The sequence below is a fragment of the Falco rusticolus genome, chromosome 2 (assembly GCF_015220075.1).
Source record: "Falco rusticolus isolate bFalRus1 chromosome 2, bFalRus1.pri, whole genome shotgun sequence".
NCBI lineage: Eukaryota > Metazoa > Chordata > Aves > Falconiformes > Falconidae > Falco > Falco rusticolus.
In genome coordinates, this window is record NC_051188.1 from 99,444,094 (window position 1) to 99,468,375 (window position 24,282).

General features: G+C 36.1%; 1 long non-coding RNA gene across 3 annotated transcripts in view; it reads right to left on the bottom strand.

Annotated features, from left to right (window-relative positions):
* LOC119143593 overlaps positions 1-19,621 on the bottom strand; it is a 63,662-nt gene extending 44,041 nt beyond the window's left edge. For all 3 annotated transcript variants that reach the window (XR_005102751.1, XR_005102750.1, XR_005102748.1), the window contains exon 1: positions 19,572-19,621. This is a non-coding gene — a long non-coding RNA (uncharacterized LOC119143593). The remainder of the gene's footprint in view (positions 1-19,571) is intronic.
* Positions 19,622-24,282: the final 4,661 nt, after the last annotated feature.

The window sequence follows — 24,282 nt, forward strand, 5'->3', positions numbered from 1 at the left end:
TCTTTTCAGTTTCTCAGGCCTTGCTAGTGAGAGGGCTGGAGGGGCACGGGAAGCTGGGAGGGAACACAGCCAGGACAGGTGACCCGAACTAGACAAAGGGATATTCCATACCATATGGCGTTCTGCTGAGTGTATAAAATGGGGGGAGGTGGCCAGAGCCAGCTGATTGCTCCTTGGGAACTAGCTGGGCATAGGTCAGAGCACGGTGAGCAATTGTATTGTGCATCACTTTTCTTCTTTCCCTTTGGATATTCTTCTTCTCCCTTTCTCTCTCCTTTAAATGATAATTATTATAATTGTTGCAATTATTATTGGTTGTTATTTTAAATTTAATTTAATTTAAATTATTAAATTGTTCTTATAGCAACCCTCGAGTTTTACATTCCTTCCCAATTCTCCTCCCAAACCCTCGGGGTGGGGTGGGGGGGTGGCGTAGTGAGTGAGTAGCTGTGTGGTACTTAGTTACCAGCTGGGGTTAAACCACATCCCCTTCTACACCACTCTCATGAGACCCCACCAAGAGTACTGCACCCAGCTCTGGGATCCCCAGCACAAGGCAGACACGCACCTGTCAGAGCAGGTCCAGAGGAGGGCCGTGAAGACAGTCAGAAGGCTGCAGCACCTCTGCTCTGAAGAAAGGCTGAGTGAGTTGGGGTTGTTCAGCCTAGGGAAGAGAAAGCTCTGGGGACGCCTGGTTACAGCCTTTCAATAGTGAAGAAGGGCTTATAAGAAAGGTGGAAAGAGACTTTTTACCAGGGCCTGTAGTAGCAGAACAAGGGGTAATGGGTTTAAACTGAAAGTGGGTAGGTGTAGATTGGACATAAGGAAGAAATGTGTATGGTGAGGGTGGTGAGACACTGGCACAGGTTGCCCAGAGAAAGTGTGAATGTCCCATCATTGGAAGTGTTGAAGGTCAGGTTGGAGAGGGCTTTGAGCAACCTGATCTAGTGAAAGATGTCCCTGTATATGACAGAGGGTTGGACTAGCTGATACTTGAAAGTCCCTTCCAACTCAGACCATTCTATGATTCTATATCCTACTAGTTATTCCACAGAAATTGGTTAAATATTAGACACTGAAATCTAAACTGAACATCTGTCTCTTTTTTCCGCAGTTGTTATTCAATTCACTTGTTCTTTGTTGGTTTCCATGTAAAAAACACCTTTTTCATTCATCAGTGTTTGGCTAGTCCAGGTGCTGAAATCCCAAAAATATATCTTACCTATTTAGGAAAAGATTACTCTTTGTTTCAATATTTAGTGCCACCCCTGACTGAATTATGAAGTAATATTTGTAGGCACTCTGTGGCTTACCCAATCAGGTTGGTTTACATTTTCATCTGTTCTGGAGATTCTGCATTATATTTTCTATTATAATTACACATAAAATCTCCCTGTTTGCTTTTAAATTACTATTTGAATTGAATTAATATCTAGAATTGCTTATCTCATAATCCTTAGTGAATTAGTATGTTTAATCAACTATGAGAAATAAAACTTGAAGCCACTACCTCAACCTCTTCCATTTAAGTTTCCTGTCACTATATTAATACATTAACATGGTGAATATTTGAACTGAGGAAATATGTGAGAGGAGGGTATATGACTCCTCAAAACAACATCTGTGAACTGGAGTGCCGTGTCTTTTCACAAACACTGAAAAAAAACCCCAAACTTCACTTCTATGAATAGTCATATGGGAGAGGAAGATGCACTAGCCTATTAATTTCTGGAAATATACCTTATATATGAACTATAATAATGAACAAGTACATTTATTGGAAATCACACCTAGGGTAATTTAGATCGAATTTTCAAGATCAGTGTTCAGTTGAGAACAAATTTGCTATTTGGGGGTTGGGTTAGATGATCTTTAGAGGTCCCTTCCAACAAATATTCTATGAATGTGTCCAGAAAAGAAATTCATGACACTATATTAAATGACTACTTTATACTTTAAATTTGTATGGGCTAGAAGTCAGCCTTACCAGTGTGTTTTAAGTTTTCAAGGTATTCAGTAAAAATGAAATTCCATCAAAATCATATGTGCTTCAGAGCTGCTCATGCACTGGAGCATGTAGAATTCTCTGCCTCAGTCATCTGTAAAAATTCCTCAAAGCAAGGCTGCTAAAGTGAAACAGCCGAACCTTTCACCCATGTGAATGAATGAGTCCATTTCAGACTCCAGGAGATTAAAAAGAAAGTAAAAATACCAATGACAACTGTTACAGGTATGAATCCAGTCTTTCACAGATAGATTACACCCATATTTGGAGCTTGGGTTTTTCTATTTAGAAAAGTAGCATAAAATCTCTTCTGGGAATTTGTATAAAGTTATTGAGAGAGAAAAGTAGGAGGGAATCTGTACAAAAGCAATCTGAAAAACATATTGTGCACAAGTCCTCAAAAGTTTATTTTTAGCCTTATTCAGGATCCAACTTTTAATAGTAGTGTTATCTCTTTGGTGCAGGAAATAATCTCATAGTCCAGGACTGAAGAACTTTAAAGAAAAATAGGGATTTTCTTTTTCTTTTTCTTTTTCTTTTAATTGGTAATTTCAAAGATATTGTATTGAAAAACAAGATGATATATTAACACCTATAAAAATGGATGAAAAAAGTCTGAATTTAAATAATATTTCTCACAAACTATGCTTAAAGTGTGAGTATAGTATAGTGTATATTTAAGATAAGCAGGTTGTCTCTTCCACTTTACCTGGATGTGTGATTGATGGATTTCTATTAGTATATTTTTTTCTACTTCCCTTCCATGACCCTAGGGTCCCTTTTTCTCCTACACAGAGCAAAAGTATTCAGGGAAATGTGCTGTGCAGGTTTTTTTCTTTTTTTCTTTTTTTTTTTTCTTTTTTTTAAGGGCAATTTCTATCAACCTTTATTGTAAGAAACACATAGAAATTACTCTGAGATTTAGCTGCTGGTTTTCTTTTCCACTTGGTCTCAAAAAAATGTGAGTTTTAAGAAAGACTTTCTATTGATACATTTTTAGAAATGTTCCCAGATAACAAATATTTCTTTAATACCATAAAAACTTAACATCGTCCTTTAGCAAACAAAGGAAAGACAACCATACACGGTTCAGAAAAAAGGTAAAATGCAAGTAATGCATATCCATGAAAATTTTCCAGAAAGGTATAGCTTATTAGCTGTGTGTTTGCAGAAAAAGGAAAACTAGAATATAGGGTTATTGATAAATTATTACACTATATATATGTATGTGTATAGACATATATTTATTTATATCCTAGACATTCTTAGAATACAGTTACCATAGTGAGGTTTTAATCCCACATTAGAATTTACATATTGAATCACAGCATATAGTTTATATATACATAGTAGATAATGGAGAATACTAGATCTGATGGCAAAAATCCCTGGCAAGATCAGTGCTGATTGGATCTTGAAGCAAGTCATGCTACCATGACTTTAGGGAAAACATAAGAAACTAAACTGCATGCTATTGAAGGGCATATATTTCATGTGAGAAATTTAAGCCCCATAGTATAAGGCTGAATGCGTACAGTTGCAAAAGTTTCCTTTTAAAAATAGAACATTCAATAAATTAATTAAAAATTAACAGACAGTTAGTTTGTATACTCAGAGTATGTCTCTATCATGTTAAATACTTGAGACCTTTATCTTTATTTGTGAAAACTGTCTTGAGGTGCGAGCTTTTGAACTACTCAGAACTTCATGCAAAATGCCACACATGGGTAGGATTAGCTGACATACTGAAAGCTCATACTCTATTTTTTTTCAGTTGCTCATATTTTTAATCTGGACCTCTCTCCCACTCTGATGTAACTGAATACACAGAAATATGCAGAAATCCTTAAGTGTTTAATGTCACTACTGGCACGCACCGAGTAGTTTATTATATTACAATCCAACCTTTTTAAATATGTCATGAAATAAGTATTGTTCTACTGTGTTATTAAAGAAATTACCAAAATCTGCCCACTCACTAAATAAATCAGGCAGTATAATTGAACTTAAAGAGCTCCTGGTACCAATCTAATCTGTTTAGATAGCGAAAATGTTCTTTTCATTTCTCTTGCTAAGTGGAGAGCTCTGGCAAGTTGGGAAAGGGTTCAGCACTTTCTTCCTTTTCTTTGAAAACTGATATAATATCCCTCACTTATCTGAACAGGGAAAAGATCATAGATGTTGGCCTTTGATAAACTACTGGTCAGTCTAAAATCACTTCTTAGAACAACCTGGCAAACTTTGAGTTGCTTTCAATGCCATTAAACCCCTAATTAATTTACATATATGTGTTGAGTTTAAAAGTGTTATTTAGATTCCCATAAATTTATCCAAAAAAAAGTTTTTGATGCTTCATGAAAATTTAACATAAAGTTGTCTTGAAAAATCTGTCTCTTAACTGAAACTTTTTGTTAAGATATGCCACTAGACTATCAGAAATATGCTGTATTTCTACACAGAAACAAGGATTACAAGAGAAGCAGAAATCACATTTGATTTTTTTTATTCTTCTGGGAAGAGATGCAATGGAAGATTGAATGAAATATTTTGCATGATTCTCTGACTAAAGTACAAAGACTTAAAATCTCAACTGCATAGCATTACAATAGCTTCTTAAAGTTTCCCAGTTAATATACCAAAGAGACTGTTCCCAATTCTGAACTCACATATTGTACTGGAAGTTTGGTGTGATTTCTCTGAGCTCTGTAAAAAATAACATAGATCAGAATCAGCCATAGGGAGCTCAGAAGTAAGTTCTGGAAGACATGGGTGTGGGGGGAAATAAATTTTTAAAGTTTTTATTCAGCCTGGTGATGAGTCATTTTGGTTCTGTCTTCTTTCATCTCTGTCCTCATACAATATGGTGATATGTGACTATTAAACATGGCTGCCGTAACGTAATAGACTGCGAAACAGTCTTAGATGCATTACTGGTACAATTTGCATCACTGGGTTTGGGTTGTTTTTTTTCCATAACTAGATATGGCAGAGGCTTCTTCAAACATGGAAATAACACTTCTGTGCAAACCGTCCATATTTCCCTGCTTTTTCAGGTTTGCCATACTGAGTTGTTTATGTTACTAAGAATTCTTATGTTTCTATACACATAGAGGAGTTCTAGACAATGTCTGAGAAAAACCTAATTAAACCTAATAGAACAAATAGGTAATCTAAAATAGGAAGGATTCTGTGTTTTTGCTGTCACACGGAGCAAAGAGTTTCTCATCCTTTCCTAGCAAGTTTGTGCTAGTATGCTTAAGGGAATCCTATTGACTTGTCTCTGTATATGTTCCCCTACAGAATAAATGTCAAGATCATTGTCTTGTTTTGTGTTTACTGGCTGCCCTTAACAAAGAATGATTCATGCCTTGAACAAACTCTGTGTTTAAAAATGCCTCACAACCATTAGGTCCCTCTTTGGTATCTGTTTTAAGATCTTTTAAACCTGGAAGTTTGAATGACAGAAACACATCTAGCATTACGTTGACTGAAGAATACCAACAATTCTTGGACAGAAACAGGACTGAAAAGGGAAAATTATAGATTTTAAAAATAAATAAATAAATAAAAATATTTCAAATATGTGACAGTCCTCATGTCAGTGTATATATAGAAACATCTTTTTGTGGAACACTGAAGTAGATAGTTCCAATTGCCTTGGTTATTTGGTCTACTTTGTTTTATTAATAATCTCTATAAGATACTGAGTGGCAGAGGCCAGAAGTTGTTGGTCCAGCTGTTATTTTTGTTTCACCCTGAAGTCTATAGAGCTAGAATAGAGAACATTAAGAACAAAGATTCATGCAGATCAGCTCCATTTAATGTTGTGTGTCATTGTTACATTTGCCTCATCTGTGGATAAGGCAGTAAAAGACAAAGTGGGTGTAAATTGAAACATTTTGAAAGCTCTGCATACAGATTGAGTAATATCATTACAGACAGAATATTTGTGAGGTGTGTACCGTTTCTGAGCAAAGGAGATAAATTTCAGTTAAGAAATAACTAAAGAGGGAACCAGTGACAAGAGCTGGTTTTCACATTGTGAATTATATGTGAAACTATTATTTTATCTTTCTGCTTGTCCTGATATTTTCTTAGTGACAGATTAATTTATTTATAATAATAAACTCATACAGAAACACCTAGGCATTTTAAATATAAAAGAATCACTTTTCTCCTTTTTATTCAAACTTTTCAATATGTCAGATGACTATATAAGCCCAGCCAATGTGTCCTGCCAAGGACTATAGGGAGTTGAAGTTACATGACACCAGGTGGCTAAGAAATAGATGTAACGTGCTTTCTCAGACCTGTATATAAATCAGTAAGGCTAAAGAGTTGTTATTTGCCACCCAGAGCAATAGGTAGTAAGGTAACTGCTAGTCTTAGTAATGACTTAACCTTGAATTCAGCTAGAAATCTGGTAATAGAATAATGTGTTGCATAGCACAGCTGACGAAAACACTTTGTGACAATATGTTTTATTATTAATTTGCAAATAATTAATGTTATCTAAAATGTTGCTTCAAACAAATTAAATTTCTGATGCAGCATGTCTGTGGCCTCTGATTTGATAAGTCAATGTACAGCATTTCTGCTCTTCCACTGTTTTCTGTTTGCCTTTTGGCCTGAAACCATATTATGAAAAAGGGCTTGTACTTTTAGGAGATGAGAATAATCTCAATGTAAAATCATCTTGATGAGATTTCTATGTTCTCATCAATTTTGATTTAATCTTTAAAATAAATGTCTCAGAAAGTTGTCTTGTAAACAAGACAAGTATTTAAAATCTATCTCATCAGGACTAATGTCAAGCTGAACAATTACATTACATTTCTGTACAACTGCATCACTCTTCTCTTTCACAAACTCTTTCCCAGATTTACATATATATTCACATCTCAGACTAACCTGACATTCTGTAGTGCTCCAGGAAATTTATTATGTTACTGTCTTTGCTTTAAAATTACTTGGTTGCATCTTTGTCCACATTTATAATTTAGCATTTATTAAGGAGAGGCAAAACACCTTTTAACATTCTTAATGATTAATGATGTTAATATGTGAGAAGACCCAAGCACAGCAAAAGCTGAGTTAATTGCTCAAAAAAAATGTTCAAATGAGGGAATAAAGAGCAAAAATTAGCTTTAATATTAAGTGGTTCACATAGAACTAATTAACAGTTATAGAAGTCAGAGACACAGCCAATGAGCACCACAGTCTGTTACAGAATAAGCTGAACATTGTGATCCCATACTCTGACCCACAAAATCAGCGAACTACTAACAGCCACAGAAAGAACATTAACCAAAAAATAGCTTTTTAGTAATGAAGACAAAATATGATCTTGCTCACAATGCATATTAATTTATATTTGCTGTGTTTAAGTTGTGAAAAGACGTGCATCATTGACTTACCGTGTTGATTAGTAAAATCTGCTTACATGCAATAAAATCTGCTTACATGCAATAAAATCTTTTAAGACTATTTGTGTTTTCATTTACATTTTTTGACAGCTCTTATCTCACTTTTTAGGAGATGAAGTGTCAAGGTAACTAAAATAACTCCACAGAGTAGTCATTTAACTCTTCCTTTCCTCTGAAAATTGTTGTACAGTTTAAAACCCCACAAAAATGAATGCACCAAGCGCAGAGGAGCAGAAGAGTGAAGCAGAAGAGAGCAGAAGGCTGTGTGGCTCCTGCTGTTGCTGCATAGCTGGACCTTATGCTAGTTCAACGTTAAGGAACTGCACGTAGTCCAGTGCTCCATTCAACTGACTGGGACACCATGTGTTCTACTGTTTTGTTTGGAAGTTATGAGGATTTCTCTGAACATACACACATATGTGTATTTGCATATGTACATGTCCACATCTACCTGTCTGGATTTAATTCACAGTAAGAGATGAGAAATAGAAAATTATAGGACATTATTTATTTCTATGTCGTTAATGAGTCACGCTCTTAAAATGCCCTTTTCTCTGCACTGACTATGAACATCAATACTAGTGTGAACAGTACTTGCCCAAATTTTAGACATATGTAGTCAGAATCACATTTGTCTGTTTGTTGGGGTAGATCTCGTTCCCTTGCAAGTGTCCAGCTTGCCAGTGGAACAAAAAAGACCACAACAGAATCCTAGAAAATTTTCAACAAATGTCCATTAATTTGTTGTGGGGTTTTTTGGTGTGGTATTTTTATTTATTTTTTTTTTTTTTTTAGTCTGTAGGGAACTCTTTAAAGTGAAAACTTATTTCAGGTTAAACTAAATTCTCATAAGTCTTGCTCAGATGATCTTGGAATTAGAAAGCCATTATGTAGAGACGGGTCAATTTAAATCTGTTGGTGCCTTTCAGTTGATTTAAAGGAGTGTTATTCTGCAATCCTATTACCAAGTTATCTGGGATATAAAAAGTTTCCTAATGAAATCTAAACTTTCTGTAAAAAATGTGAAAACAGAAGGAACAGGTAATGTTATTTTGAGATTTTCTTTCTACTATGTATTTTTCTGTATGTTTTGCTTGGCTTTACAAAGTCATAGCAGTATCACTGCTGTAATAAATACAACTTACTAAAAAAAATAAAAAATCACCATTGAAAATCACTAGTCTTTAAAAGGAACTTCACAAATTTTCTAAAAAAAATAAAAAATCACCATTGAAAATCACTAGTCTTTAAAAGGAACTTCACAAATTTTCATGACCATTTCATGACTTGTGCTATAACAGGTTTTGTAGCCAAGCAAACATATGCCCAGCAAAAGCTGAAACAGCCAAAATGGTTCTCAATTACTTGTAAGTAGAGCAGGTCCTAGGACAAATAAAGCAATTGCCTAAGTACCCAGGTGATACTGCTTACAGGGAAAGGACACTGACATAGTTCAGGTAATACTGCATGCCAAGCAGTTTTCAGAAAACAGACATTCCTTACGCTTAGTTCTAATACCTCCTCTGCATAAGAAGTAGTTTAATTTATCTTCTGCATTGTAGTTTTCTATAATTTTTTTTTTAGGTCATAAAATGATAGCTTTAACCTGGATTGTGTGTGATAAATGTAGCATTGCTGCCTGAGGAGTAGCCTGAGCTCAAAGACTTGAAAGTATACCCTACTGTTTTTCTTTCATGGCTCCCCAAATTTCAACACAATATAACAATCAGATCATTCCTATAGAATAGAGGTAGGTCCTTACGAGACAGATATTTTACTTTAGGGGATTATAATCTGCATATCCTTTATTAATAATTTCACACTCAAAATACACTTTTTCAAGACTTCTAAACCATATTTTGTATTGCAAAAAATATAGTTTATATTCTTCACATATTCTTGTATTCACGTATCTTTATATTCTTTATACATTATTTCCATATTTATTTATTACCTTATAATACAGAAGGGTTTATATTTTTTGAAGCATTTTAAATATCTGCAAGACTTACCTTCCCCTTCCCTGTTTTGTTATACTCTTTGTTTGCATTTTATATCATGCTCCTGGAAAGGGTTTACACTATGTGAATTGAAGGAGTAAAAGCTGAAGAATTTCTATGTCAGCTTAAGCAGCTGAATTAAATGTGATTTGCCTGTTGGAAATACCTGTGAGATATTTATGGATATCCAAGTTTTCCAGATGAAAATATTCCTGTAAAGAATAACTTGAATTGCATCTCTGCACAGTATTCTGCATGCCATTCAGCAAAACCATCAAAATCTTAAATTTCATTTTCCATGGAAGTGGAATCTATTCCCTATGGTGCCAGGTTTTCAGCTGTTTAAGCACTGGTCTCTGTGAGGAACCAATCCTTGCAAATTCTCCCTGTAGCACCAGATGCAATTGACCAATGGAAATAGTGGGTGTTCTTTTTAAAGGTTATATATTTGGGCTGAACCTACAGTCAAGAAGCTGTTTCAAGGAGCTGTTTTGAAACTGAGAATATGTGTGCCAAATTACAAAGAAAATCATGGGGTTCAGAGATACTGCAAAATCAATGTCCCTCCTAAGCTTGGAAGAAAAAAAGAAAAACCCACAAAACTGTTCATACGCAGGTAGAGGGTTTTCCTTCTGTACTTATTTCTTGCTATTTTATGGTAATGTCAACACAAGGGTATATAACACCTACAGCCATCATGAATTTGTCAACAAAAAACCTGTGTCAAACCAATCTAATTTCCTCCCATGACACAGGAACAGGCCTTGTGGCAAGAGACAAAAAATGTCATATACGGACTCCAGTGGGGTTTTTGATATTGTCTCACATGACATTCTCTTAATCAAGTTCAGAAAACGTGGTCCATAGGAAGCTGTTGTAACAGATGTAAAAATGGTTCCAAAAAGGTAATAATACCACTGTTTCACTAGCCCAGAGAAAGGATGACTAAGAATCTGTGTCTGCAGGCATAAAATATTGTCAAGGTTGACCTGATAATGCAGGAAATAGCATATTTATTACATTTTCAGATGGTTCTAAGCTGGAAGAGATTGAGTGTTCAAAGAATAAGAATTCAGAAGAGTCTTAATGAATTGAGAAAAAGGTTGAAAAAATAGGATTCAATTTATAGAATATACAAAAGATTAAGTGTAGGAAAAAATGTGCATATCAATTGAAACAATATATGTTGACTAGGTATATAAATAAGCAATAGACCTGCAGATCAAAACCTGAAGAATATGTGCAAAATATCAGTTAACAAAGTTTCTGTATTGAATCAAAGAAGAAAAAAGAAGGCCAAATAGCCTACCTATGCTATCCATTTCAGCTGAGTGAAGTGATCAGTCTTATTGGGTGGGTGAACTGAGATTCCATGAGGATAACCTAAAAGCTCATTAAATTTTTGATGCACATTTTGTCTCTCCACCTGCATATTATATGATATAATATGGATAGGACAATAAAAAGTGATAAGATTGTATATTACAATCAAATAATTGAGAAAGCCTTCACAAATTTATTTTGCAATTATCTGAAGTTCATATTTTAAAGATGTTGACTTGATTTTTTTTTTTTTTTTAAAAAAAGAAAAACTCAGTTTTGTGTGTTAATTATACTTCTAACAGGCTTCAGGGTAAATCTGTACAACATGGTAAAACCAGATCCAATAAGCAAACTGGGCCACTACTCCTGTCACCATCTCTACGGTATTAAGGTTATCATAATTACTGGTTTGGTTTTTTTTGTTTGTTCTTTTGTTTTCAGTTCAGGCCATCACAGAACATTGTGGACAGCCCTGCAAAAAAGTACAAGGCACCCTCTGCTCTATGTGCCTCTTCAGTACCATATCCTGGCATGTTATGTTCTCAAACTCCCACAGGCCCTTCATGTCCTGCCTCTGCACGTGTTATACCTGCAACTCTGATGGGCTACAATATAGTTCTAACATTATTTCACACACATTAAACTGAAAGAAACAGTCAGAAAGGTAAAAGTTAGTAAAAATATTAAAAATATTTAGTACCTCATGGTATCACAGTGAGCATAGGTAGATAGCGTCAAGTATTATGTAAAATCGGTACAGATAGTCTCTGACACCTGGCCTTGGCAAAGAACATGGTCCTACCCCGTGTTGTGGATGGAGTGACGCACTTCACTCATAAGAGAGAAGCAACGTTTATTGGTATAAAACAGTGATTTAACAAGTTTGATAATAAAATGCAACAGTGGTTTAACAAGATTTGATGACAAGGTACACTTGATTATTTATTGCATGGAGGACAGGGAGACCCTCCTGTTGAGTCATGAGATTCAGAAAGGACCCCCTTGCATTCTAAACTCCTTCTCAGAGGGGAGTTCAGGTGCAGCTGGATCCAGACTTAGTCCCAGACTTGGTCGACTGTTTATATCTAAAGGATTATATGTGCATAATCAATCCTTTATATCACTTAGCTAAGATTTCCAAGTATAGCATGCTATTAATCACTTACCAAGAATCTCTTGTGGCACAGAATCTCTCAGCCTGGAGGAGTAACCTTGAGAGATGTCCCTGCTCAAGGGGACATCCTGGCATGCAACCCACTGTTTAGCAGGAGAATTCAATGGGTCCTGGGCTGTCCACTATTTGTGGAGTAAGATAATTGACTCATAGTCATATTTGCATACCAACTACAGAATTTTCTTTCAAACTTGGCTTGAGCTGGACCTTGTCAAGCATGGTAGTTAGGTGGGAACACTGATAAATTATCCCTTGGCTACTGTGTTGTTATCTGTTTCCCCCAAATTTACTTTGAGAGGGACACAGCCACCAAGACCGGATGATCAGACACATCAATCAGGACTGCCACTGGTGGTTATCAGTTGATGATTGTTACGGAAATAAAGGTCATGATGGGGAGGAGGAGCACACTGACACACCCTGCTCATCAAAATAGCTTCAAATTGTGTTCAAAGACCTTTAAAGACCTTTGGAAGGACACATATGAATACAGAGTACAGTGCTATCAAATAAATTATGATAAAATGATTTATTATAGGCAAATATGAATTAAGATATATGCAGCATCTCTTCCCCAGGCTGGACATTTTCTATGTACAGGCTAAGAGGAAAGGAGTATCAATAAGAGGACTAAAAGAAAGAAAAAGCACATACAGGGAAAAAGAAATTTGTCCTCTTCTCTTTTTGTTCTACCTATGAGAATAGATTCTGGGAAAAAAAGGACTATATTGTTTAGGTATCACTATCAAAAGTTAGTTAAATTAAGCCAATCAAAGGAAAAAAACTCATAAAAGAATAGTTACAGAATTAACTGAAAACCTTGATTTATATGTATAGAGAAGAATGACTATTTCATCTATGAAAAAGTAAAAAAAAACCACCCCAAAATAGATTATTTCTCTTGGAGCTAATATGCTTTAATTAATCAACTCCCTTTGCATGTATAATAGCAGGCAGTTCTAGAGCATCAATTAAATTGATGCAAGAATGAAAAAAGGAATGCTGGTATGCTTTCCTCATCTTAAAAAAAACAACCACCATAATTCTCAGAAGAAGAAGGAAGGAAAAAAATAGTAGGAAATTAAAATATTAAAGTGCTTCCACTGATACTAACATCCAGTGTCAGCCTTGCTAAATCTGCAAACAGTAGATCTGAGGCATAAATATTCTAGTTTCTGGTGAAGTAAAAAGAAAACTACAGTTATCAGCAATGCCTGTGAGCTTTTTTTCTAACATAGTGTCATTTATATGCTTCCTAAAGCATATTGGTTCTCACCTAATTCAGTATTTGTTCAATGGGATGCAAGAATTACTGACACATACATTCAAAACCCCAAATCCTTACCATTCCTCAAACAGTAGAAATTAGATAAATTTAGCAAAACACTTCAAGAGAGCTGTGCCAAAATGAATACAGTCTTTTAAATGCTTTGTTAATGCACTAATAGACATGTCCACTAAATATTAATCCTCCAGCTAAAAATCCACACCTTACATAGTGGAGCTTAGTTGATTTAGAACAGGTAACTTGATATAGTACTCTGTCACAAAAAAGTTTTATTCGAAGAAGGCAAAACAATCAGGGAAATAAATTTAGTCAAATAAACTAAAAGCAGTTACTGATTACTTCTTGACTTGTTCACAGTTTGCTAAAATAACATATTCTATTCTTTAGTCCTTGTCTACCAAAACTTTAAGTGAGATTTCATTTAAAGGGATATACTTATAGCTGTCAATATTGAAAATTCTCAGTTTATGTATTTACTTACTGATTTATTTATTTCGCTTTCTGAAAGAGAAAGAGCATGTTGAGTCCGTGATTGTAATGTGGGCTCGCAGCCCAGAAAGCCAATCCTGTCCTGGGCTGCATCAAAAGAAGCATGGCCAGAAGGTCAAGGGAAGAGATTCTCCCCCTCTAGTCCGCACTCATGAGACCCCACCAAGAGTACTGCACCCAGCTCTGGGATCCCCAGCACAAGGCAGACACGCACCTGTCAGAGCAGGTCCAGAGGAGGGCCGTGAAGACAGTCAGAAGGCTGCAGCACCTCTGCTCTGAAGAAAGGCTGAGTGAGTTGGGGTTGTTCAGCCTAGGGAAGAGAAAGCTCTGGGGACGCCTGGTTACAGCCTTTCAATAGTGAAGAAGGGCTTATAAGAAAGGTGGAAAGAGACTTTTTACCAGGGCCTGTAGTAGCAGAACAAGGGGTAATGGGTTTAAACTGAAAGTGGGTAGGTGTAGATTGGACATAAGGAAGAAATGTGTATGGTGAGGGTGGTGAGACACTGGCACAGGTTGCCCAGAGAAAGTGTGAATGTCCCATCATTGGAAGTGTTGAAGGTCAGGTTGGAGAGGGCTTTGAGCAACCTGATCTAGTGAAAGATGTCCCTGTATATGACAGAGGGTTGGACTAGCTGATACTTGAAAGTCCTTTCCAACTCAGACCATTCTATGGTTCTGTGGTTCTGTGAATAGATACCAAATGTTCAGGATCTTAGTCACTGCTTCCCTGTACATTACCAACAGAGCAATTATTCCCTAGAGGACATTGCCTTTGAGAGTTTCATGTTGCTTGACAGATCTAAGTTCTTTTTCTGGTGAAGAAACTACTCCAGCCTTCTAGTCAGGAATTTTGGAAACAGTGAACAAGGCAATTTTGAAAACTGAATTTCAGGAAAGCAACTATACCTTAGTGTTCTCTACCATGTGGTCTTTCCAGGAACTGAAGGATTCCCTCACTTCTCTATTCTCCAAAATGACTACACGGCTTCAAAGCTCAGTATCACATCCCAGCTTCATGATTAGAATTCACAAAGAACACTTAATTCTTGAGATTAAAAACAAGAAAGTATTTCTTTTGCTGGTGCTTTCAGAAGTTTGAACCCATCATTTCCTTTATGTTTCATAGGCACCACTATAGTGGAAGATAGGTACATCTAGAGACCACTGTAGCAGTAAATTAGGTATGTTGGAGAGCTGGTTATCAACACATAACTACCTGCTTAGTTAGACTGAGGACAAAAAGGATCGAAAAGTGTGACTTGCTGTTTCTTCCATGGCTATGACTAGTCTAAGTTAAAGTTGCCTGGTTTAATAAATTGCCACAAATTGCTAGTTCATTTAACAGAACTCAAGTCAGGATAAATTCAACAGAAGGAGGAGAAAAGGGAAAATAATAAACACTGAAAGTTTTTCCTTCTTTTGAATTAATTTTGTGTCAGTGGGGTTTAAGTATTTTGCAAGTTAATAATTTTTAACACAAGATCTTCACACTTAACAGAGTGGGGAGCGGGGAAGCATCAGATTTTCTAATTTACCTATCATTCACCTGAGACCAGCTGCTATTGAAAATCTGATTATGTGAAATAGTTATTTGCCTCTATGGGCTCAGAAATCCTTTCCTGTAACCAGATACATACCATAGATCGTCTGACTTTACGTTAAACAGTAGAAGGATGGACCGGCATAGCAGCCACTTCCAAACCTTAAGTGCTCTTGACCTGAATCATTCTTTCATGAAAGCTTAGATCCCCTTTCTGTTTCTTGGTGTATAGTGTCACTAAGTTATATATCTTTGCTTGTCTTGACATTCACTGTTCTCATATCTCCATTTAGCTGATCAGTTCTTGGCAGCTATTTTATGATGTTCATGATCCCAGGGATATCATCAACACTAAAACCAGTATTCAATCAAGCGACAAATTTACAGTCTGGATCAGGCTAAGCAGATTAGATGCCTGCTCAATAATAGGAATGTGAAGGGTTGCAACAGACAAACACCACCAAATGCAGTTCCTACTAATGAATTTTCATTCAGATTCAGTAAAAGCTGACTACACAGCATATCTCTATTTATATTCTGTAATGGGAATTTTAGGAAAGTGTTCCACGTGTATTACACAGGCTAAAACACATTTTGCCTTTGTCTTCATAATTTAGGGTCAAATTGTGCAATGTAATCAGAGGGCAGTATAAATTTACAAATGAATTCAGGAAAGATGATTGAAGAAAGCAAAATCTTTTCTGAGAAGCTTTGGTACACGCTAATCCTGGTTCATTACAATCAGAGCATACAGTACATGGTGGATTTGTGGTAAAGGTGTCATAGTATGATGGGGGCAAAGGCTGGAAAGAAGTTGACATTAGGAAAGGATGCAAAGCTGTAAGCAAAGTTAGGGGAGGGGGTTGCATGGCAGGAGAAGAACAGTTTTGTGATGCAGATACTGCCATGGCCATCCTAGAGCCATTTACTCTCTGTGAAACTATGCCTGCTGCTCATCACTGCAAGGTGGGGCCAACACTTTTGAACTGGTGTTAATTATACAGGGGTGACATGGTGTTGCACAGAAACACATGCATAGAGTGTTATAACACCAATGTATTGCATCTTTTACAAAAGGTAATGCTCATGTGATGAATCAAATCTCTGAAAGAGTGGTCATTCACCACCAAGTAGTCAGTCTCCATTGCAAGTGTCAGTACAAAGGAGTCTCTGGCTAAATTTGACAAGACCCCCTGAACTGCGGTTCTGGTGAACTCTTACAATCAGTTTGCCCATATCAACTGCAGCTACTCTGGTTTATGCATGATCTATTCCTGTTGACTAGCTTAAACTACATGCAAATCATATCCCAACTACTCCACAGTCTATGTATCCTAAATACTGCAACAGACTGTCTTATGTGTCCATTCCTGACTATTTATATATATATATATATTTAATCTATGCACAGTTTAGTTGATTCTGCAGCAGAAACATCCTCCAGGAGTCCCTGGAACAGCCAGATTCTTTTCCCAGGACATTTAAGCATACAAAGAACATCTAGGAATGAGTCCATCCAGAGCAGGGACTGCCTGGGGGGAATCTCCAGGGCTGACAGTGATTCCTACTTTGAGGACTCCTGTAACAGTAAGTTAAACACTTTTCTGTGAAGATGGTTAGGACTTCAGTTAATCACTTCTCTCAAGTGACTTTATTGCCTCAAAGAAGTTTCTAAACCACCCAGGGAAATGATGACCTAATGCGTTAGTTATGCATGCAAGGGGACAGCCCTGATTCCCAGCTAACACATGATTGTAACCATATAGCAAATGTGATTTCTGTGTTGATATTAAAAATATTACTTAAAATCCATAAAGATTTTATGAGAAAGGAGAGAACAGGCTCTCAGAAGGAAAGTGTCTCTTGCCTTTGCCCATAGCCCGCCCCTTGAAGTGTTTCTGTTGTATGTTGTCCCCTACTATCACCCTAGTCTCTCAACTGGTCATTGTCTTCTGTCCTATATCACTTTACCTGAGCAATGCTGTAACCCAGCTGAGTTCACCTCACAGTCCTATATTAAACTCTGTGTCATTCACATGCAATCAAATATTGCCTAAATGGCTAGGAACACACTTCTGAGAACAATGTTGTGCTGCTCCACTGTGGTCCAGGCTGACACTGGTCCCTAAGCTACTGATTTTAAAGTCTGCAGAACATAAAAACTATTTTGTGTGCTGTGCAAACTTTCCTCCAGCTGGCTGTCAAAAGATTTTCCAAGACATTGGTGCAGAGTCACTGTTTTCTATAACTTCTGCCATAGTCTTATTTGAAAATTCGAAGACTGAAAAAAGAAAATTGTTAGTTACACTATCAGCAAGGAGAGCTAATCAGGACTTGTCTAAAAAGATGATAGCCTTTCTGAAGATAGCTGATTGCCAAATTACATGACAATTATTTAACCCAATGCACTTCCTATACCTAGTTTGAACAGTCTCCATATTTTTGTCCCGTTTCACATGTATGTAGTTTACTCTAGAATACCTGTAACAGTACAGGTCAAACTTTTGCAAGCCTCCAAAGCTGGCTTTTAGACTGCTTCAAGGGATCTCACTTCAAATTATCTGACTTAAAATTAATTGATATTGGCAAGCAGAGGACAGGTCCTTGTTGAGTAAGGAAAGATAGAGATATTAGCTGGTATAATACAGCTTAAGTGATCATGTCACATGAACATCTATTTCTGATCTCATCTAGACTCCGTTTTAACTTAATAGAGAGAAATAGGTTACTTCACAGAGTTCAGAGGTTCAGATTTAGGCATCTGCCATTAGATAAAATTAACTGTAACTTAAAAGCATCATTTTACTTCCCTGGCTATAAAACCAAGCTACAAATTATCTCTGAGGTAAACACATGCAATATAGATGTCTAAAGGTTATTCAAATGGACCCTCCTTCGGTGGTGAGAATGTATGTAGACTGATAAAAGACAGTTTACCATCAGCACTCAATTAATGCAAAACCTTCTTCAATAAACTAGGTATATTAGTAGAATTATCTCACATAGATTTGTCACATCTATTAAGGTGGCTGTTCCTATACTTTTGTTCGGAAAGCTTCAAATACTAGAAAGCTGTTATTCAGCAGGTCTTAGAAGAAAAAATAAAAACATCATCCACCCAAAAAGCCCTAGGAAAACTAATTTTTTCAAAAAAGAATTGCATTTTGAAGCAATTTTGATAACTAAAGGGTCTTCTTTTATTAACTTTATGGTATAATATGCTTTAAAAAATCATTATTCCCTCTAAAATAGTGTCTTGTAATGAGGATGATGATATTTCATTTTGTAATGTTTACAGTGAAGAAAGGCCAACAAAACCCAATAGATACTGTGAGGACCTATGAATCTTTCTGTCTTCTGTATTCAGAATACTATTTCCAAAGTATGATAATATAATTTTCTATGGAAAAAATAAAAGGCTACATTTTAGTGAGGACTGTTCTTAGGCCAAATTTAATTTAGTGACTGGACCATTTTACCCAGACAATTATTTAAAGGAAAAGAGAGATAAAGAATTGTATAATGGGAAAATAATATTATTTCTTTTCCCTTACCCTGTTAAATGAATCAACTTACTATAAAAAATTGCCATCTTCTCTTCTGAAAAAAAAAAAAAAGCTAATATAAAAATTTCATCCTATAAAGTAAAAAATTTGAAAAGCAGATAAGAAAAGGAGGGAGATAGGACCAATCCATCAAGAAACTTGGTACATAATTCAACAGAAGAGGAAAATCTTCTGTTATACATAGAACTTACGTGGGCGACCTCAGGCACAGTACTCAAAAAAAAAAGTTTAGATTTTTAGCTTCTTGAAAGGCTTTTTACTGCTGATGCCAGTGTAAAAAAAAAAAAAAAATCAAGTTGTTTAGCTGTTTTGCTTATTCTTATGCCTGCTTGTGTAGTTGTGTAGTTTCAGAGAAAGCTATCTGGAAACTGATCTGGGCAAAGATGCACACATAGGCTGATGCAGTATTTTTTAGTCATAAGGATTTCTTCATCTTCCCCTCTGACCCTTTTCTCTGAGCCACATTAAGCTGAATAAACTCTTTTGTGGGAGTAGCAGAAGCCAGAAAAGAAGACCTGAGACTGAGAAGCCAGAAGATTGTGGAGTAATGTGGTGAGAAGGGTGTAGTCATGTAGGTGACTACTGCTGTTCAGTGTACATCTGGTGCCTTGGGTTCCTCAGGCTCCTACTTGAAAGTATTTAGTCACCAACAGAGAGATTCACAACAATCACAATGTAGAGCACTAAACCAGAAAACCAGCCAGAAGAAATTCCAAAACCGATTGTGCCTGATTCTGTGTATTCATTTGTCTGGACTTACCTCTTCAGAGCTTTCACAAGGTACCTCTTTGCTAAAGTGAGACAGGACCTGGAATGAGTTTATACAGATCTTTTAGGTGTTTGTGTTTTGGTTTTCCTCCTTTGAAATGTAAGCCAGTTAAGGATGGAGATGCTGGTAGTGTCTCTTAAATGGCAGTCTACTGGCAGGAAGCTTTTGGAGAAAGAGGAAAGCAAAGTGCTTTCTCCTTATATTGGGGAATACTAACATATTTCTACTATCTGCTGGAGGAGTCCCCTAGTGACCAGATTTTGAACTACCAAAAGGTTCAGCTCTGGGCCATTTAGAAAAAAAAAGAAGAAATGTAGAAAAAAACCCCAACCCCAAAACCCAACAACAAATCCCCAAACCAACCAAAAAAATAGCACCACCCCTCAACTAAAAATCAACAACAAAAACCCCACTACCCTGTGAGGCAGCTACTCTAGCAGAGATTTCAGTCTCTGGCTTCGACCTAGACAGAACAGCCTGCCCTGGTAAGGGCAGCTAAGCTATGAAAGGAAGAGAAATTTCAGATTCTGTGGTTAAATAACTGGAAGTGCTTCTGTTGCACCATTTGAGTGGGTTTGATTTATCACTCCAAAGGTACTAACTCGCCCTCTAGCTTACAACTCCAAGTCATGATGCTTGATTCCATTTCAGAAAACATTTAGGCACCAGCATTCTGTGCACGACCCAGCCCAGAGGCCGGCAAACTTTGCTATGTGGTTTCTTTTGCTCTCGCTTTTCAATTTCTTTACAGGAACGTTTGATAAAAAGACTAGAAGGACATATAAAGGTTGGCAAGAAAAAGAAAGAACAACACTGGTTTAGAAATATATGGGAACCAACTCTCTTTTACTTTTGTTTCTATTATGTCTATTTACTTTATGTTAACCTGCATGAAAATACACTGAAATCTTCATGATCTGAAGTGTTGTCTCATCATTTACTGACTGTTGAAAAGAAACTATCTTCATTCATACTCAAAGGACAATTATTTATGCCCATTACATAATCTATATAGTAATAACAATAATAAACCTCCCTTTTTTATTATTTTTTCTCTGCTTGCCACAATTTCAGTAAAATCACACAAAGAAAATAAAAATGTCCCTAGATCAAGTTATTACATATCTTATTGCCCTCTCTGTCATGTGTAGGAGTAGAATTCAGTTAAGATGAATATGACCACATGTTATGGCCTTTAGGAAAACTGTCTGCTCAGGACTCCTGAAAGTATCTATTTTTGGAAAGGCCATATTTGAGCTGCTCAGCTAGAATCTTGTAAACCCCTGCATTACTTTAAATTATGGTAAAGGGAATTTTAAAACCCTAGGAAAGAAGAAAAAGAAGACCCAGATCTTAGTGTTTGATAGAAAAAAAGTTTGTTCATTTTTCTTTTAAAATGTAAAATAATAACCTGCATTTCATTTATAATATTTCATTATGTTCCAAAATTTTTGCCATAATACAGATAAAATAGGAAATACTTTGCAAAGGGAAAAAAACAAAAAAGATCAGAGGTCATACTTTTGAAATTATAGTAGTGAATTTGAGCAAATTTCTACCCATAATAATTTTAAGCTCAGGTTTATGTTTTTAAGAAAAGACACATTAACTTGAGGCCTAAATACTTTTCTGGATTTGATAAAACAGATTTCTGTTCCATTTCCAGACAGAAATATTCCATTACAGTTTACTGTAGTGGCATATTAACCATTTAATCTTACTGGAACAGCAGGAAAATAATTTTCCTCTCACAAAATATCTCTTAGTACAGTCTGCAGTACAAAATATGGAAAGATAAAGATCATTGTGAACAATTTAGTTTTTCAAAATCTGTGGTAAGACTAACATAGGACAAACTAGAAATTTGTCTGACCACCTCCAAAAAAGGAAACTCATGAATTCTTTCTAAAAATTTCACCTCTACTATACACTCTCCTCTGATTCTGCCTCCTCAATCTTGCCTTTTCTTTCAGCTTTTCTTCAGTGTTTTGTTCAGAATATTATGCTACATTTCTGAAAGAAAAATGTATTAATAAATGGAAAGTGTGCTCTCAGAAATATTCATCTGATGATAATAATCTTCCTAAACACACATTTTTCCAAGTATTGCATTAAACAACAGTTACTAGAGTCTTAGGTAACTCGTTTGAACTATAGAGGGCAGAGCAGAGCAAAAGAGTGATTTGATACAAAATAACATCCAGTCAGAGTTGGAAAAAATTGAACCTTGACTAATGTTTTTGTCTACTGGTTTTAGTATAAGTTTACCCCAAAACATATAATGCAAAATAATCATGCTGAGCACTTCTAGCCTCCAATATATCCTTTAGGCATCAATAAATATGAAGAGAAACACTTCACTCTGAGAGCAGACAAATTCTACCCTTTTGAGGGGTATTAGATCAAGATGCACAAAAGAAGGCTTTAGATCTTGTTTAGCTTGTATAGGAATTAGATCAATGAAAATGTCTTGAGAAAAGTTTAAAGCAGGCAGTCTTAACTCCCAGGTGTTATTAATAGAGTTTTACTTAACACAGCTTCGCACTGTTGAGCTAAAATAGGAGTGGACTCTATGGCACATGGCAAGCTTTTGTAATCAACAACGGAACAAGTGCTTGCTCACTTGTTCCTTCCTTCCTTCCTATCCATGAAGAAAAGCGGGAAAACTATTATATACCAGCTGTACAAAAAGCCTTGAGAAGCTAAGTTTAATGTGGTCAGTCAGAGGATCAGTGTTGATCTGCCTCTTAAGTTTAAGAGAAATGATTGATGAATAGAGTCAAACTAGAATGTAAGATGAGAGGGTGGTGTAGGGATGTAGGTCTGTAGCATAAACCTGGTAGACCTCTAGATAGATCTTGTGCTTTTACAATGAGAGATAAAACTTATCGCTTGCTTGTTATTTAGGGCCATTAGGGCAGGATAGAGTCTATTTAATGTGGGCATAAAACCTGCATGTAAAATAAAGCACTTAAGATAATGACCCACCTGAAGTAAATGCCTAAATCATTGACTGAGGTGTGTGTGGGGTGTAACTGCCTTTGAGAGCCTCCATAAGAATTTAGTATCTAAGTTGAGCAGTCCAGTTCCTGTCTCTGGACTTTAAAGTCTTTATTAAAAGTCTTTTATTAAAAGTCTGATACTTTTAATAAATAATATAACTGATATTGAAAGCTATAAATTGTTTACTTCTCTATTTATAAAAGTAGAGATGGTTTCTCTGTATCAAAAGACAGATCTATGTTGCATTGAGCAGTACAAGTGCTGTTAAAGTTGTAAAGTATGGTGGGGTGTAAGGATTTATACATTGCAAAAGATAAGAAAACTGGAAGGTAATCTCCCATGAAGACTATAGGAGGAGTAAGACAAAATAAGAAGACTTAAAAATCAACAATCATTTTACCCAGTTCCTGCATAACAAGGTTGCTGGTTTTTGTTGTTAGGGGTTTTTGTTTGTTTGTTTTGTTTTGGTTTGGTTTTGTTTTTGGTTTGTTTTTGAATAACACTGAATTATTAGGTAGCATTGTTCAGCTGTAAATTTTCTGATGTGGAAACCAAATAGGCTGTCACCATGGCATATATGCCTCCAGCAGAGGCAGTGGTAAACTGTAGCTGTAGTCTTCAGTTTTTCTTAGTTTTAAGTCAAAAATATCAAAGCTAAACGAGGCTGTTCCTTTTGTTTTCACCTTATTTTCTTGTATGTCCACAGCTAAAGGTTGCTTATGGTATATGGTACTTCTTTGAAAAGATATCGGAGTTGAGGAATTGTATTCAATAGAAAAAGCATTTTGTACTTGAATTTCTTCCACTATAAATCAGCACAAATTTAAACAGAAACATTTACTGACCAAAAAGTGAAACACAATGATTTTTTTTTTCTCTAAATATAAGCACTGGCTGCTTTCTTTAAAGTAGTGAATAGCTAGGTACAATGGAAGAAAAAATAATCTTAGATAACAATGTTAATTAAAATTTTAATTGTATCAGTATGAATCACCAAGGACAGAAGAAAAATCACATACAGAACATTGCTTGATGTTTTGGGTTTCTCCCCGCCACCCCCCCACCACCACTTTTTTCTTCCCTCCCCTCCCCCTCCCCCTCCCCCCCCCCCCCCCCCCCCCCCCCCCCCCCGGTCGTCGTCGTCGTCCCCCGTTCTTTTTTAAGGGTTTCTGGAAGCTTATTCAGCTAAACTGGAGAGTGCAAGAGCATCCCCTGCAGGAACATTTCAGTCCACAGTGATTTTCCCTTTTTTACGGTGTTTTCTCTTCTGTTAATTTGTATTCATCTTGCATGGTGCACAGTAATTGTGTCTAGAGAATTAGAGAGGAACGGTTATTGCAGTGGTAATAGAATTACTATCAGTGTTCTAAGCTGGTAAAAGGATTGTGAGTTTCAGTCAGAGGATTTAAAAACACATGCTGAAATGTATATCAGGATCTTTTTTCTGCAGTACTACTTATACATGTATTTTTCTTTGGGGTTATAAGTGGGAACGTTTAAAGCTAGCAAATGTTGCTAAGAAAGCTGACAAAAGAACTCTGAAAAAGCATCTTTAGGTTTGTACATGATAACAACATACAAATGTACACACATGCATATACACATTTTGAAGTGATCTAGTCATCTCATGTGAGTACAATAGCATGAGCTGAATTCAGTAGGAACTATGATAGTAGTAGTAGTTCTACCACAACAGAAC